This window comes from Nesoenas mayeri, assembly GCF_963082525.1.
Source record: "Nesoenas mayeri genome assembly, chromosome: 14".
NCBI lineage: Eukaryota > Metazoa > Chordata > Aves > Columbiformes > Columbidae > Nesoenas > Nesoenas mayeri.
This window is the reverse complement of record NC_137556.1, coordinates 6,379,059-6,395,058: the sequence shown is the minus strand read 5'-3', so window position 1 is coordinate 6,395,058 and position 16,000 is coordinate 6,379,059.

The window sequence follows — 16,000 nt, the reverse complement described above, 5'->3', positions numbered from 1 at the left end:
ATCTTGTTAGACATCGGGGAATCTAGAAGACACATGTCCATAACAAAGTAGGCTTCCTATGTTGCTTCACGTAGGCTATGTAGCTCTATTCATTAATGGATAAAGAAGTATTGCCTTTGCTGACTGAGGATGATCCGATATTAAATTGTGAACAAAAAAGTTAACTTAAAATGGAAGGTCCAAAGGGCACTAAGAAGGAAAACAGATTGATTCTGGGAGCTTCATGCAGCCACTGGTGCAAGCTGCACATGCTGTGAGCAAGGGCAATGGTAACTGACTCCTTCTGCATGAGTCCTACGTGAGTGGGGTTGTGACCATGGCTCCCATCGTCACTGCCACTGCCCTGGGTGCATAAGGACAAGGTCAAATGCCACTACTTCCTATCTCAGAGTTGTTTTTTTATAAAGTCTTCTGTAACTAAACATAATAGCCTCACTGAATTTCTCATTAGGAAACAGAATGCATATCCAGGTTGCTTATTTCTATCACCCTAAATACCTTTAGACAGCTCATTTTGGAGTATTGAGAAATAATTACTTGAATATTTGATTTCTTTGCTACCTGTACTCCTGCAAGTAGCTGGGCCCATCTGAAGCTTATAATTACTTATTCTCTATTTTAACTATACATAGTATGCACAGACACTAGAAACAGTTTGACTCATTGTGGAAATGCTTTCATTTTGTCTGAATTAGCCATTTTGGTTTTAACATTTTAAGGTATATCTTTACACATGTGTGGACATACATGTGAATTCACATGTGTCCTTCTAGACATACAGACACACTCCTATATGAAATTAGGAGTGAGTATAACTATCTATGCAGTGAATCAGTAGATAATTTGCATATTCTTTTTGGAAGATGTATCAGGTAAAAATTAGAAATATTAGCTTTGCTACTAAATATTAAGCTACAAGCAGAAGATTGCCCAGTAGAGAGTCTTACAGTTTGTTTAGCAATTTTCCATGCGTGATGACTATATTTAGTGTTTAGTGAGCTGCATTTAACATCAGGAATGCCATTTACATTTAGTAAAACAGTTTGAAAGTTACTAAATTGGCCATGTGCCTCAAAAATGTGCATGGCTTTTCCCCACACACACCTTTCCATCTTAGTGAATCTGTTATCAGAGCAATTATTGGTTCCATCTGCACTGAGGAGCTGTCAGAAGTGGAGTCCTGGTACACAATGTATTTACTCTGCCAAGATAAAGTGACTGATGTTCCTATGCATGGGGACTTGGTTTTTCATCTGGGCAGTTCAATCTGGGAAAGATTTGTGTTCCTGCCTCATGCTAGAGCTTCTCTTCTTGCCGTGCTTTGTTGCTTTTTTGCGAGAGTTGCTGCAGAAGATTTCTGCGCCAGTTTCTTTGAGAACTCTGTCCGTCCTGATCAGCGTGACACGAGTCATATGTAGGACACTGATGACAGCAGCAAAACTAAAATTAATATCTATTCAGGCAGCAGGATTTCACTCAGACCGTGAAAGTATGTATCACAGATAATGGAAAATATTCTAGGATATCCATTTAGAAAGACATGTGTACCATACCCTAACAGCATATATCAGTAAATACACTTGATGTTTAACAGGGATTCATAGGTTGTTTGGGTGGTGGAAGTATATGTCCTCCAGGAAGATGTTTTGACAATTTAAGTTATTACTTCATCCCCTCAAACGTGCAAGATTTGAGGGGATGATGAACTCCTCTGTTTGTAATTAACAAGCCCAGTCCTAGGAGATACTTTATAAAATTAACTTCATAATAAACAATGACAGAAGAAAAAGATGCAGGAGACCCTTGTTTCCTCTTATTACTACCACACAAGTGAGATACACAGGAGTCGATTTCCCTCTGGGAGATACAATAAGACCGGTGACATTCTTGCCACTGAGGCGGTGACTGAATGTCTCTCCCAAGTGGCTCCTTCTCCCATAGCAAGTAGAACCACAGATCCTCTATAACAATACATAGTTTGCTCTCTGACATCAGAGTTAGGGTGACAGGTGGTAGTGTAGGTATGTTCCACCAGAACGGGACATTGCTCTTGCATAAGATCAAAGAACACTTGTAGTTTGCTCTCAGTTCACCTAACACTTGTTTTTTTTTCCTGCGTTCAAGGACAGTTCTAAGGGATTAACTTATTTCACTAAAATTTCTGTAATATGCCATGCAAGAAAACTAAAAAAATCTACCATGCCTTTCTGAATCATAATCTATCAAATGCATTATCATATTTTGAAAAGACAACAGTTCTCCTCTCTGGAGAGATGACGTTTCAGCTCCAGGTGAGGCAATTACAGAGCTGATTGCAGGGGATGGAAACTGCTGTATCAACTCCCTGATTAAGAACTTGATTTGTATTTATTTATATTTGATATATGTTTTATTTAGGTTTCCCATAACTAAATGCAATTGACACTCTATTGGGAAGTTTCATACAAACAAACCCTCTTTCATTGTTGTCTTGAGTAGATGCCTTTAATGGGAAATTTTTGAACCTTTTATTTTTCAACTGGGAATTGGAGTATGACTTTTAGTACTGCCTCATATACAAAACATTGCATTCATTCTCAGTCACAAAAATATTTTGGATACAGTCAATATATGTGTCTAAAAGAACACACAGGAAACTTTCCAGCACTTAAGAAATCTTTGGTATTTTTCCATTCACAATATTGTATCACGGTTACATCCATCTATTAGTCATGCCTAGTATAGTCCTTGCAATTGCTTTCCTAGCTAAGCTTCTTCCCTATTAACTGAAAAGATCATGAGGCTGAGTTAAAAATGCCTTTACTGCCAAATTTTTTAATCTGCAGAAGAGTAACCCTGAGTGAATGCTTAACTGGTCAACATAGTCTTCATGTCACAAACTCACAAAACCACCCAGACAGGTATCTAATTTCTGGTTTGGGTTCCTGTGCCTTGAGTCTGTACATTTTAAAGTTTCCTCACCCTGGACACTGGGAGGCTATTGTGCACTTGCTTCTACATGCTCTCTTGTGGGATGTGCATCCCAGGTGGTCATCCCTTTTAGTCTGCCCATCTTGCATTTGCATGTGTATCCTAAATGCCTTATTAGCCAGGTTAGAAACATGAGTAGCTCCATACATTTTACAATAACAACTTCAAAATCTTAATTCAAATGTATAATATGTCTGTTGATTTCCCAAATGTTAATATTTTGTGAGGAAAATGGAGCTGTTGAGGGCACCCTGCCAGGGTGGAGCACAATGGAAAGTGCTGCCAGACCTGGCTGTCAGGAATGCTGCAGTGCCATGAGCAGCACATGGAGGAAACTGCTCTGGATTGGGAGAATACAGGAGCAACACTGCATCACAGTGATGCCTCAAAAAGACCTGCATCCTAATCCAGACTAGCCGAGAAGAAAGCACATATGCTGTTCAGAGTATGTGTGGCTCATATACATAAATAGACTAGTACTATTAGAATAATGATAGGAGCAGAGATTGTCAGGATGTCCATCAGCTACTTCCAAGGCTGTAGCTGCAAGTGTTTGAGTGAATTAATTAGCATTCCTTTCAGCTCTTGAGATTTTAAATCTCTGCACTTAAAGAAAGGATAGTTGTTGAGTGTTTTGTGTATCCACCAACAACTCTGGCGAGCTGTGTGTTCACTACAGCGCAAGGCCTGATGCAGCTCACATGGGCATGCACAGATATCTCACCCAAAATTTACTCATTGTTTTTACCAAGCAGGGTTAGAGCTGTCCACGTGCCAATCTATATAATCTCTATAATTAGCAATGCTAATTAGTGGGGCTTCAGGCTGGCCCAGACTTTGGCTGCAAATACAGTAAACAGCCTTAGTTCTTTATCTAGGGCTGAGAGAGGTACAAAGTGCTCTTAGAAGATGATGATGGCAGTGATATTTTGTAGGAAAAATGTACATAACAGAGGACATTACTTACATTTTACATCATCACACATAACTCAACATCATTTTCTCCAAAGAGCTGTACTGTTTTAAAGACATCTCTTCTTGCTGTCACTGCTCCATGTCCATCAGTGTGTCCGTTACATTGTTGGTGCTTTGGGACATTTTCCTCTCAGTGCTTTAATCTCCACTAATTCAAAATGTTTCTGGTTTTGTCCCCCATCCCATTTCCTGACTTCTACAGATCTTTTGCAATATTTCTGTCATCTCTAAAGTTTGATTTGCTTCCAAGGCAGCACCATCTGCCTATTTAACTAATACGCTTCTCATGCCTTCTTCCTGATCACTAAAGGTGATATTAAATAAGAACAATCTTAAGACAGATTCATCTGCTATCTTTTTTAGCTACATCTGACAATTTGATGCTTCAGAAATCTATCATTATGCATTGTTTACCACCAGTCAGCCAATTTTCTGGCCAGATACGGGGCTCATATCCAGTTCTATCGAAATTCTTTCTTTCAGGACCATTTATATTCACTACAGAAGAAAATTAATCCTGTGGTAAGATAGGTGTGATGAATGGTTCTCTGCTCATGCTTATCCTCTCCACTGATAATTGAACAAGCTCTATATCCCACCTTAACTCCATAAAAATTTGTTAGATTAATATAAATGCCTATTTCTCTCCTACTTGTCTAAGATACTCCATGGCCATTTTCTTTCTGGTTTGCTTGCAGAATTCCGTAGTGCAAAATTACGTTACCAGTATCAGGCACTCTCAGTTGAATGAATTCTTGCCACATTTTATATTAGCAGTGATTTATCTGAAAACAGTTGATAGAGAGTTAAGAAACAGTAATATGTATTAAAAACATATATAATGTTTGTTCTAAAATTGTTACATCACCAGCAGACATTACCAAAGTTTGAAAGCAATTAATTGACCTAGATAATAATCTGTGTGTTTAATTGAAACATTTTTTATTCACTTAGTAATTTTATGAACCGTTAAGAAAATAAATGGTATATGAAGTGTGACAGCAAGTTTCTCAAAAAGGTTTACGCTAAAAGGACAAAAAAAGCCCATCTCTAATCTCTGCCTCAGGTTGTACATAAAGTCCGTTGAAACAGCACCAATTTATTATTATCCATACTCCCAGCAGAGCACATGAACCCAGCACGTGGATGGTTTACATGCTTGGCTAGACAAGAAAGTTATGTTATCTTTGTAAGCCCTGGGGCTGGAAGGCTCCCGTGAAGACCCTATACTCATCCTGCTGTGAAACAGAGACAAAGAGAGAGAGAAACAAAACAAAGCAAAAAGCAACAGAAATCCCTTCTAATATTTGCTATTTTACTTTTGAGTATAGCCTATTTGAACTAGAATCATCCTGCAAGTCACATCTAAGAAATGAAAACTCAAACATATTTTTCATAAAAGTGTAACTTCAAGTAGCCTTTGTCCTCTTCATGTCAGCTGATAAAAACACACTGAACCCTTCACTCCAACAAAATATAGAAGAAAAATGCACAATGCACTTTGATTTGAATATATCATGGTCACTGCATTGCTAACACTCTTCTTCTAAGCACGTATTTCCCTGGAGTGCTTTCTTTTCAGAGCTCTCCATGGCTTAGTATTCTTTTTATATACACTCTTCCTTTGCAAAATGCCACATGCAAAGTCAAGGAATTTGTCAGTGTAAGTAAAGGAGCTCCGTATTAATAAAAATGAAAACAACAAAAACAACACAAAAATCCCACAAAAACAAACAAAGGGGAAAATAAACTGGGATCAAGCAGCAGTGATTTTGTTCCTCGTAATATTAATTCTGCTTCTCATAATCAAGTCAACAACTGTGGGCTGAAGAGTAAGAGGAATATATGCTTTGAAAGCAAAAAATTTTACTTCTTTGGTTCCTGACTTTCGTGTATCCATAATACAAAACTTAGTTCTATGATCAGCATAAACTGATTGCTTTTGTTGGGGAGAATAGCCAAAACCTGGGACCTAAAAATATCTATGGAGCTTGAAATGGTCTCACACCATAAACTATTCATGACTTTTTTATAGCCAGTAAGGAAGCTATTCGTGTTCATTGCATGGGCTGTCTTATAGGAAGAGGACTCCAGCATTCAGTGCTGCTGTTTAGGTATTTTTCATCCATATGTAGAAATGTCAATGAGAAATAGCAGCTTGAAATCATCTGAGCTTGATTACTTGCCAGCTCTTGACATCGTGGCCAGGAGCTTCACGGCAGCATTATCCAGTGCATCCTCAAGAGTAGGGCATGTCCCCTGCTGCTTGCTAGAGACTGTGGAGTTTGCAGCAGCAAGGAGACACCTTCTGAATCATCCTCCAGCAGTGATGAGGGGATGAAACCTTGCTGGGCTGATGCCAAAGGAGAGGAATTTACTCCTGATGGGAAGATGGCTTCTCAACCAGCAGAGCCAGCCTGCTGTCACGGGGGATACTCGTGTAAGCTAACTCCTTCACAAAGACCTCAAGCTCCATTTTAAAATTGCTTCTCACCCATTTGATAGTTAAAAAGCTTCAGTTAATTTCCAGCTTAAATCTATTCATGATCAATTTATGCTTCTTTGCTCCTGTGCCAGTGGCACCATTACATTTCAGGGTTCTTTTCCTCAGTTCATTTATAAAGGGAAATCAGTTTTCATCTTTGAAATTCTTCTTGTAGACAAGTTTCGCAGTCTCCAAGTTGTCTGACCTGCACATTTCCAACTGGAATTAATCTTCGTTGAACAGGAGTGTGCAGAGGTACACCTAGCAGTCCAGCACCTCACATAATAATACTGATACTTCTTTATCTCTGCAGGATATGCATGTCCTGCTATCTCTAAAGATTAGGTTGGGCTCTTTATATCTGCATAACATCAGTGGCTTAGAGTCCACTTGCAGTTTGATTAATGTGTCAGGTCACTTTTTCCCTCTGCTGAACTCTCGCACCCCAGCAGGAACTCGTTATATACTCCTAAATGTGTGTAAAGGTTTTACAGTGTTAATATATCATAACAAATAGAATGACTTTGCAGCTTACACTATTGCATTTATTTCATTTCCATTATTCCAGTGCCCAAAGTCATCTAGTTCTTAATTTATAGTATGCTGAACATCTTCTCCAATGAAGATGTTTTGTCAACTTTGTCATATTATCAAATTAAATTTGCACACTGAAACTTCTTTTGTTTGCAGATATTAATGAAAATATTAAATTAGATTAGGCCTAATGATGATCTTGAGTTTTGCTGATGGTATAAAATTCTTCAGGGTAGTAAAACCCAAAACTGATCTTAGGGTTCTGAGGGAGCAATAACAGGTAGATTAAATTCAGTGTTGATAAATGCAAAGTAATGCACATGGGGAAAACAACACTAAATACACATATACAATGATAAACTCTAAATTAGCCGTTATCATTCTGCAAAGAGATCCTAGAATCGCTGCAGATTGCTCAACAAAAACATCCGTTTATTGCCCTGCGGCAGTCTGAAAAGGTAAATAGAATGTAGTGTATTAAAGCGACCAAGAGCAGCGGGGAAAGCAGCACTGTGCCATTGAATAAGCCCAAGATTTGCCCACATCTTGAATACTGCATGTATTGCAGGTCACCGTGTCTCAAAATGAAACAGAAAAAAACTAGTGAAGATACAGAGAAGGGCAACAAAGACAATCAAAGACATGGGATGGTTTCTGTACTAGGAGAGATTAAATAGAGTAGAAGTCTTCAACTCTGAAAAGAGGTGACTGGAAGAAGTAATAGAGCTATACAAAATAGTGGCTGGCAGGAAAAGGTGAATAAGAAATGATTATTCTCTCTTCCCCTGTGAGAGGATCTTGGGAGCATCAAATGAAATCATGAGGCAGAATTTCTGTGACAGACAAGGACAGAGTAGGTGCTCCCTGCTGTCTTACATGAATTGTCAATATGCATACACACCTAAAGCAAGTACCGTGACAGCATTTCAGAGTTTTATTTAGATAAATAGAATTCATTAGATTGTTAAGTGCTGTGTTTTTTGAGTATAAGTTCTTTGGACACTACCAATATTATCTTAAACTACCAGTATTATCCTAAACAACTAGTTAAAATTTTTCTTTTTCAAGGGGGATTATTCCATACACCTTGTATAGGTAACAAATTGATTTTAAATGGAATGCATTCTTTCATACTCCCTCTAACCTTTGTATTTGGAATATTTCCAGCAAGCTCCCAGTGAGTGGAGGTCACTTTGGTCTGTGACTTTGGTACAGTACCTGTAAAATTAACAGGATACAAATTAGTACTAGCAGAACATCTGATCGTCAGGAGATCAGTTGTCATTTTCAATGACACTTATTGCCACCTCAATCCTTTTAATTGTCCTAGAGGGAAGAAAAAAAATAACAAGTCTGGTAACGGTCAGTCCCAAAAAAGAGTATTAGTCTCGGATACTTAGTTTTGGAAATGATTTTTTTTCCAGTTGTCAGAAGCAGCTGATCCTTCCAGAATCCTTCATGGAAGTCTTAAACCACATTAAGACACCATTTTATTGACAGAGTATGTGGGCAATGGGGAGCAGACCACCTTGTGTGGGTCCCACTGTGCAGGTGGAGAACTCCAAAGATTTGCTAAACATGTACTGCATCAAAAAGCAGAAAGTCTGCCCAGCTGTTAAAGATGCCTCTGCTCATTCCCAGACCGATGCACAACAGATACATTTCCCAGTTTGTTTATCAAATGGAGGAATGTGTCTGTGCCCCAGACTCTAAGAGAAGGAAGATCATAGGAATCATAAGTGCAAATGCTGCCTAAATACTGTTTTGTTTGAGCAGAGGCCAGAATAAAAAGCACTCACAGTTAATTCCCAACCCACTTGAAGACAAAGAGGATTTTAAGGGGAAAAAGAGTTATGAAAGTTTTACTAAAACTTCCTTAGTTTGTTGGGAATTCTGGCACGGTAGCTGTGCAGCTTACTTAAAAGGTCAATGAGAATCTCATGAATAAAACCTAACACTATAATGAAAACACAGTATTTAAAATTTCCCTGGCTTTCCTTGCTCGAAACTGATTACGAACAGAACTGCTGCTTTCCTGTAAAACTCTTGTAAATGAGTCATCCTTTCATCAGCAAAGCCCCAAAAGTTCAGATGCAATTGCCTAAGAAAGAACATTTTCAAAACTATGGCATATCAGTTGGAAGACGCTGATAACTTCCAATCCGCAGGAGGGCCCTGCTAAAAAAACAAAAAGCTCAGATAACTTCTCTTTTAAGGTTTTCCCAACTGACTGATTAAAAAAGTCACAACAGAAAATTCAAAGGTCACATTTTCTCAAGTGTCGCTGAGAACCCACTATCTGAGCAATTACATTAGATAAAGATGCAAAACACTAAAGCACTGCGAGATCAGATTTAGTCTTCTAATTTTGCTGCTTTTAAAAAAAATAAAGAAGAGGGGGGTGGCTTTTCTTTTTTAAACTACATTTGCATTTCAGGAAAAACCATACTGGAGTTATGCCACTTTTCCTATATTTTGTTATTTTTTCTTGAGGAACTGGTCTAATTTATATCAGGTAAAAGCACTTTTTAAGATGAATTGAAAGCAGAAGGATTTACCTGAGTTTATACTCTCATGAATCTCTTTTAGATATCTCTGAAGGACAAAACTGAAGGTCAGTTTTAATGTCTAGAGAAGCCTATTAGAAAACCTGAAAATGATAAGCTTTGCTCCAGATGATAACTAAGAAAGGTTTAAGGATTTTGATCCACATTCAGTAAAATCTTTCTTTTACTATTATAAGGTAATATGTTTAGTTGCTCCTGTGCATAGCAACTGAGAATTGGAATAGTGGTTTTATTATAGCAAACAGTAGATTTGAGGGACAAAGAGGAAGCTCCTAAGGGAAAAACTTATGAAACAGCATGAGTGAGAAGGTGGGTTATCTTCTTGGCTTGTTCTCCCTACTCATGTCACTCAGGTATAATCAGATGGTTTGGGTTTTCCTTTCTCAGATGTTGACAATGGACTACACATGTCAATGGAGATGGTAAAGAGTTGCCATAGGCATATTCTAGATATGAGAAGCTTGGATTCCTGCAAAGACAAGCGTGGGGTGGAGGTCAAAGGGACTTTGAAAAGTTTGCCAAGACACGTGTTAGGGTCACAGAGATATGATTTGCATTCTCTCTGTCCTAAAATACTGGGTTTTTCTGTGCTGTGCTGAGGTATTCAAGCAAAGTGAGAATCTTGAGTGACAGTTTTACTGGGCGAGCCCTGGGTGAGAAGTTCGTTGACACGGGGCACCAGTGAACTTCTGGAACTGAACAGAGCATCACCCGAAGGCAGAGGCAAGACTTGTGAGGAGACGTGAACTTCTCTCTGGAAACATGCCCCATTCAGAGCAAGCTATTCATCCTGATATGAAAACAGGAACCTGGACTTTGTGCCACCTCCACTGCAGCATCAGGTGCACCTGAGGAAAGGCAGAAAAAGGGGTAGAAGCATGTGGGTGCAAGAAGGAGCAATTGTGGGCAACAAAGAGAAAAGGAATTTTTTACAAAGAAACAAGAATCTTAGGAAAAGCATAAAGAGATTTAGAAAGAAATTAACAGTACTTCCTGGGGGTCAGTTGCTGTGTTGTATGACCCACTGTCCCACGACCACCAGCAGAACTAGAATGGAGCAAAGGTTTGTGCTTATCTTCACACCTGGATGAGGGAAGATACCTGCTGGGTCCAAAACTGTTGTAATAAGATGAGAAAGGCTTTTTGGCATGCAATGGGCTCAAGAAGACTTGGAATCAGGGCAGCCTGTGTTACCACAATGGAAGATTTGCAGAAGAAAAGCAATATGTACTCTCTTCATTTTTACAAGTTTTAGTTTCATTATCAAATTTTAAAAGCAAGCAAACAAACAAAAAAAAACCCCAAATCCCACCTGACTGCTCTGTCTTCATTGGAATACTGAGATATGTACTTGCTGAATCAGAATATTGATTAAAAATTTTCTTTTTTAAACAGCATCAGAGTTACTCACCACTGTTTTAATACATCAGGAGCCAGTTCCTCCTTTTTTGGGAAGTACTATCTCAAGCCTGCAGCATGCATTTCTCGGCAGGAGAACATCTCATGAGAAATTCACTCTGGGATACCTTGAGCTCTACTAGAACTGAGAAATCAGTTTCAAAGACAGTTTGCTTCTGCAATTTTTTTTTAAGTCTGTGTTTTTATTCTCCGGTTTGGAAAAACAGTTCAACCAGTTTAAGTCAATCTAGCAGTTTAAATGCAGGTGGACAGAAAGCCATTTGGAAATTGATGGCCAGTTTCTAAGGAGGCGTGAACAGTTGTCTTTCTGCAGAGATACCAGGAGAATGGGAAATGGGGGTCTTAGCAGGAAAGAAAGGCATGGAGCAAAGAGGAGCCTTTGGCAGACTGTCTGAGCCCAGGAGCAGTTGGGAACAGTGGGACTGTCCTCATGAGAGGTCAGTGCAGGGGCAGGGAAAACAACCACACCAGGACCTTCTGGGGCAGTAGGTGTGGGGACAACCACCTCCTCCTGGGCTACTGAGATGCCGAGGGTGCCTGTCAACAGGACTGAAACCCAGAGGCCTGAACATTGAGGGCTGAATGCATTGGAAAACCCTTGGTGACTGTCTGCATAGCTCTAGGAGGCTCAGGACATCACCAGTACTTGCATAACACATGTAATTGATGCTCCTAAGCATCACACAGGCCTGTCTTGAGAACAATGATCTGAACCCAGCGGCTTTCTCAAGTCCAATCTGGATACCAGCTGCCAGTGCTGCTCCTTATGCAAGAGCAAGACTTGGAAATTTGCCCCCAGACCACAGGACCAGGTACCTTCCTGCTCCAGCCTGCATCTAGGAAAAATACACAGCAGCACGGCAGCCCAGAGGCATCTGAAACCTGAGGTACAGCATTGCCTGCTTAAGTACTTTCAGATTCCCCACCAGCAAGAGAGATATCTCTGTAAAGCATTATTGAGCTTTTATTTTTTCATTTAATATTTTTAGATGCTAACAAATCCTTCAGTGGTTTGGTTCTCCTTGTAATATGAGGTGATTAAAATCTTTTCTATCACAGAGTGCTCAGTTTTTCCTTCATGCCACAGTCTATTCCTTATGCGGTGGTGTGGTAGCATGTTATAGCAGCACCCAACTTGTCAGGAATATTGTTTTTATTTTTGCTTTATGAAAGAATTCCTATCTTCTAAACACTTGCTCTAATCGTCACGGAACAATATCTGTTTTAATTATTGAAAGTAACCTCTTAGACTCATGCAATTAAAAACGAAATTATCTGAAATGCTAGATTGTTGGTTGGAGCAGATTTCAGTCTTGCTACAGATTTTCATTCCTTGAGCAGTGACCAGATTTCAGCTGGTATGGTACAGAGCCCTTACAGCAATATATGTCTGTGCACCCCAGTAGAAAGGCAAATAAAGTGAGCTCTGCCCCTTACTACAGCTATCATGTGCCATGTTGCTCCTATGAACTAGAAGAAAAAAAATGCTGTATTTTTTGAGTTTACTTTGGTTTTGGTTTGGTTTGGTTTGCTGCAGGATTTATCTTCCACAATCCTGTTTTTATTTGGAATCTCAGTTTTCATGCTTAATTTAATTTCATTTCTAAGTTTCCCAATTACATAGAGATACTTGATATGACAAACTGAAAAAGTCTGCAAAGCAGAAAAGCAACAAACATTGTTTATAAATATTAAGTGCATTTAGAATAATCTCATTTGGGGTGTAATTTCACATGGAATTTTGGGGTTGCAACAGTGTTGAGTAGATTCATATTCCTTCCCTCAACTTGCTGTCTCTCATGCTTGAGCCAGCCTCAGTGAACAAGCACAATGAGTGCAAAGCCCTGCTCAGCAGCACCCAATGGTCCCAAACAAAGCTGAAGCAGCTCCCTTCCCGCTCCAGATCCATTTCATATTCTCTGAATCCATCTGCAGTCTTGGGACTCTCTTAGCAACACTGGATCAATATTTGCAAATAACTTTACCCGACAAACATAGAAATACAAAGTGTTGAATTTTACTGTTCTTCAGGCAGAACATTCAGAAATTTCATTTCCAAGCAATGCTTCAAACTGAAGAGCAATGTCATTTCTTCTGAAAGGAGGGTTTTCAGTAACTGAAAATGACATGTTTCATTTTGCATCCAACCAAGGAAAACACTCCCATGATTTATTCCCAGTTTATTTACTTATTCAAGAGAAACAGATGAAGAAAAAGCACAAATTGACTCCAACATTTTTTCTTTGAATTTTGACTTTTTCATCCAGCAAAGTACAAAAATTAAATATCTGTTGAGCTTTTTAAGATGAGCGTTCTCAAATTCAGTGTTGCCAGCCTCAGGGTTTCATGGTGATTCCTACCCAGTTTACTAAATACTATAAAACTTGACTTTCTTGAAGCATGCGGTCAGGTAAGAATCTCAGCTTGTTCCTTCAAAAGTCCTTTCCAAGCTTTCCCAGACTCTTGAGAAGACTGGGAGCATGGCCTAAGTGCACACTATGGGTTTAGTATATAAAGGCAAACTAAAAAACCTCAGTGGATTATACTTCCAACAACACCTTTGAAAGGGAGTTGGACCAGAGGGCCTCTAGAGATCTTTTCCAACTTAATATTTGCTTTTATTCTCTGATACCCTCACTTCAGAGGATAGTCTGAGGGTATTTAGAGTCAGTCTCAAAGGATTTTAAGAGCTCATTGTTGATATTGCAGCTCCCACAGGTTCCAGTGAGAGCTGTGGATGCTTGGACCCAACTCTTCGTGTCAAATCTCCACCTGCAAAACATTCCTTCTCTCCTTCACAGGGCCTCCCTGGTCACTGAGAGTAAGGACCTGCCTGTATAATACACCTGCAAGGTCTGGGAAGAGCATTATTACAACAACTATCAGGGTGTCCTTATTAGCTGACAGAATGGTTTTGCAGTTTAAGGTGGACAACTTGATGTCTTCTATTTTTTTTTTCGTAGACAATATTCTGAAATCCTCTTAAACACTAAGAGGACTGAAAGTCAACAACATGAAGCTTTTGTAAATGTCTGGTGAACCCTTGGGCATGAGCAGTAGTTAGTCTCTTTTGTCTGCATCAAGGCTGAGCTTAGGTTGTGAGCAATCCGTTGACACTAGTGAAGGAAAGCTAAAAATAAGAAAGAAATACACCTTTAAAAATCCTTGTAACCTAGGTCAAGAGTTAAGGACACCATATGAAACCATGCTTAAGGAACGAATCAAAGAGAAAATAGGCTAAGGTTAAAGAAAAAGCTAAAATGGATTAATCGGGCAAGAGGTTAAAACCAAATAAATACAACTGTTTGCAAGTCTTCAAAAAACCACAAATCCTAGCATGTATCCTTCCCATGGTCACTGACTGGGTGAAGACCTTTGAATCTCTATATGCGGTTGCCTGAAGCAGAAGAGATGAGCGGTTGCCACTGCTGTGACCGGGTGGCTGACATCAACTTCTGGTGTTGGCACTGGGGGGCTACACCATTGTACAGCCCCATCACCATGGGAGTTCACTTGCTTTTAACTTCTCCCCACTGGTCTGGATGGTACCAAACTCACGTCAGATGATACTTAGTTCGGATTTAGCAAAAATCGAAGCAAGAGCCTGGCAAATTGCTGAAAGAGCAGGAGTGGTCCATAACTCCTGGCAGTGGATTCCAGCCTGTCCCTTCCCCACACCCAAGGACTGTTGGGCAGCTCTCAACCCAGCAGACCATCTCTAAAGGCCCACTTCCAGAACAGGAGCTTGAAGAAAGGTCAGACAGAGAGTGGTGCTTTCTATCATAAGCTTAATCTGCAGGTTAGTTGCTTCACTATTATTATGTTTAATCATTCTCAGTGAAATCAGTCTAATTGCTTTTCTTTTTACCCATTTGAGTAATAATAATAACTATGATAGTAATATTAATAATAATTATACCAAGATCTTTAAAAGAGGAGAAAATGAAAAAGCCATTTCCTGTGCAAGCAGATGAAAGAAAGTGATGACTAGGATAAGAAATGCTTTTTTTCTATATGAAATAGAAGAGGAATAATAGCAGCTGGCACAGGTAGGCTGGCACAGCTACTGCATTGAGTAAGTCACTGGGTAAATGTGGGTGCTGGAAGGTAAACTAATGATCAGCTGCCTCATTTCCCCAGTATAAAATGAAATAAAGGATTTACAGAGTTGTATGCTGATAGTATACACATTTCAATACAGTCACATGCATATTCATGAGTGAAAAATGCTTTACTTCTTAATAGCAGCTTATAGCCAAATGCCAACATTCTTATCCAGAAAAATCTCTCATTTAGCTGGATGGGAGATCTGCCCAAACTCAGGCGTTCAGGAACTGATTTTAAATGCATGCCACGGAAACCAGTTTCCTGTTCCTCTTCGCCTCCAGCACTAGATTAGCACTTAGAAATACCAAAATTCAATAGTGGCAACTGTATTTTTAATACCTCAGGGAGCTGCAAATAATCTGGCCCAGAACAATAAAAGCTCTTCCTCCAGAAAATCCACTGCTGTACCACACGTCTCCAGTGGCTTGGTGTCTGGTAGACATACAACATGCTGGGCTTGCTGTTTGCTTGTTCAGTCACTGCCCAGAACAAGAGCCTCGAGGGGTTGGCAAATGAGAAAGTTCCAGAAGACCAGAGCTGGCACATTCCTTGAGTCCCAGCTTGCTGGTTTGCAAAATGCTTTAGCGATACCTCAGCATGGAAAAGGATATTGGAAATTTGAGTTGTTGAAAGTGCAGGATTTTGCAGCGGTTCTGAAGCAGCATTTCCAAAGCCAGCAGCCCTTCGCAGCTCACTGCTTTTCTTTGTCAGGCAAGGAGAAAGCGAACCCTTCTTAATCACCCCGAAGTCAATGAGGGGCACTGCCACCCTGTCACCCGATGATTAATTACTGCATCTGCAGACAGAGCTGCCAGCAAACAAGTGGACATCATCCATGACGCATATGCAGCCATGGATTTAAAGGGAAAGCTGAACAGCCACTGCAGCTAGCAGGGACTCAGGAGGGGAAGGGGGGGCTTTGCCCCAGTAAATCCACATCTGC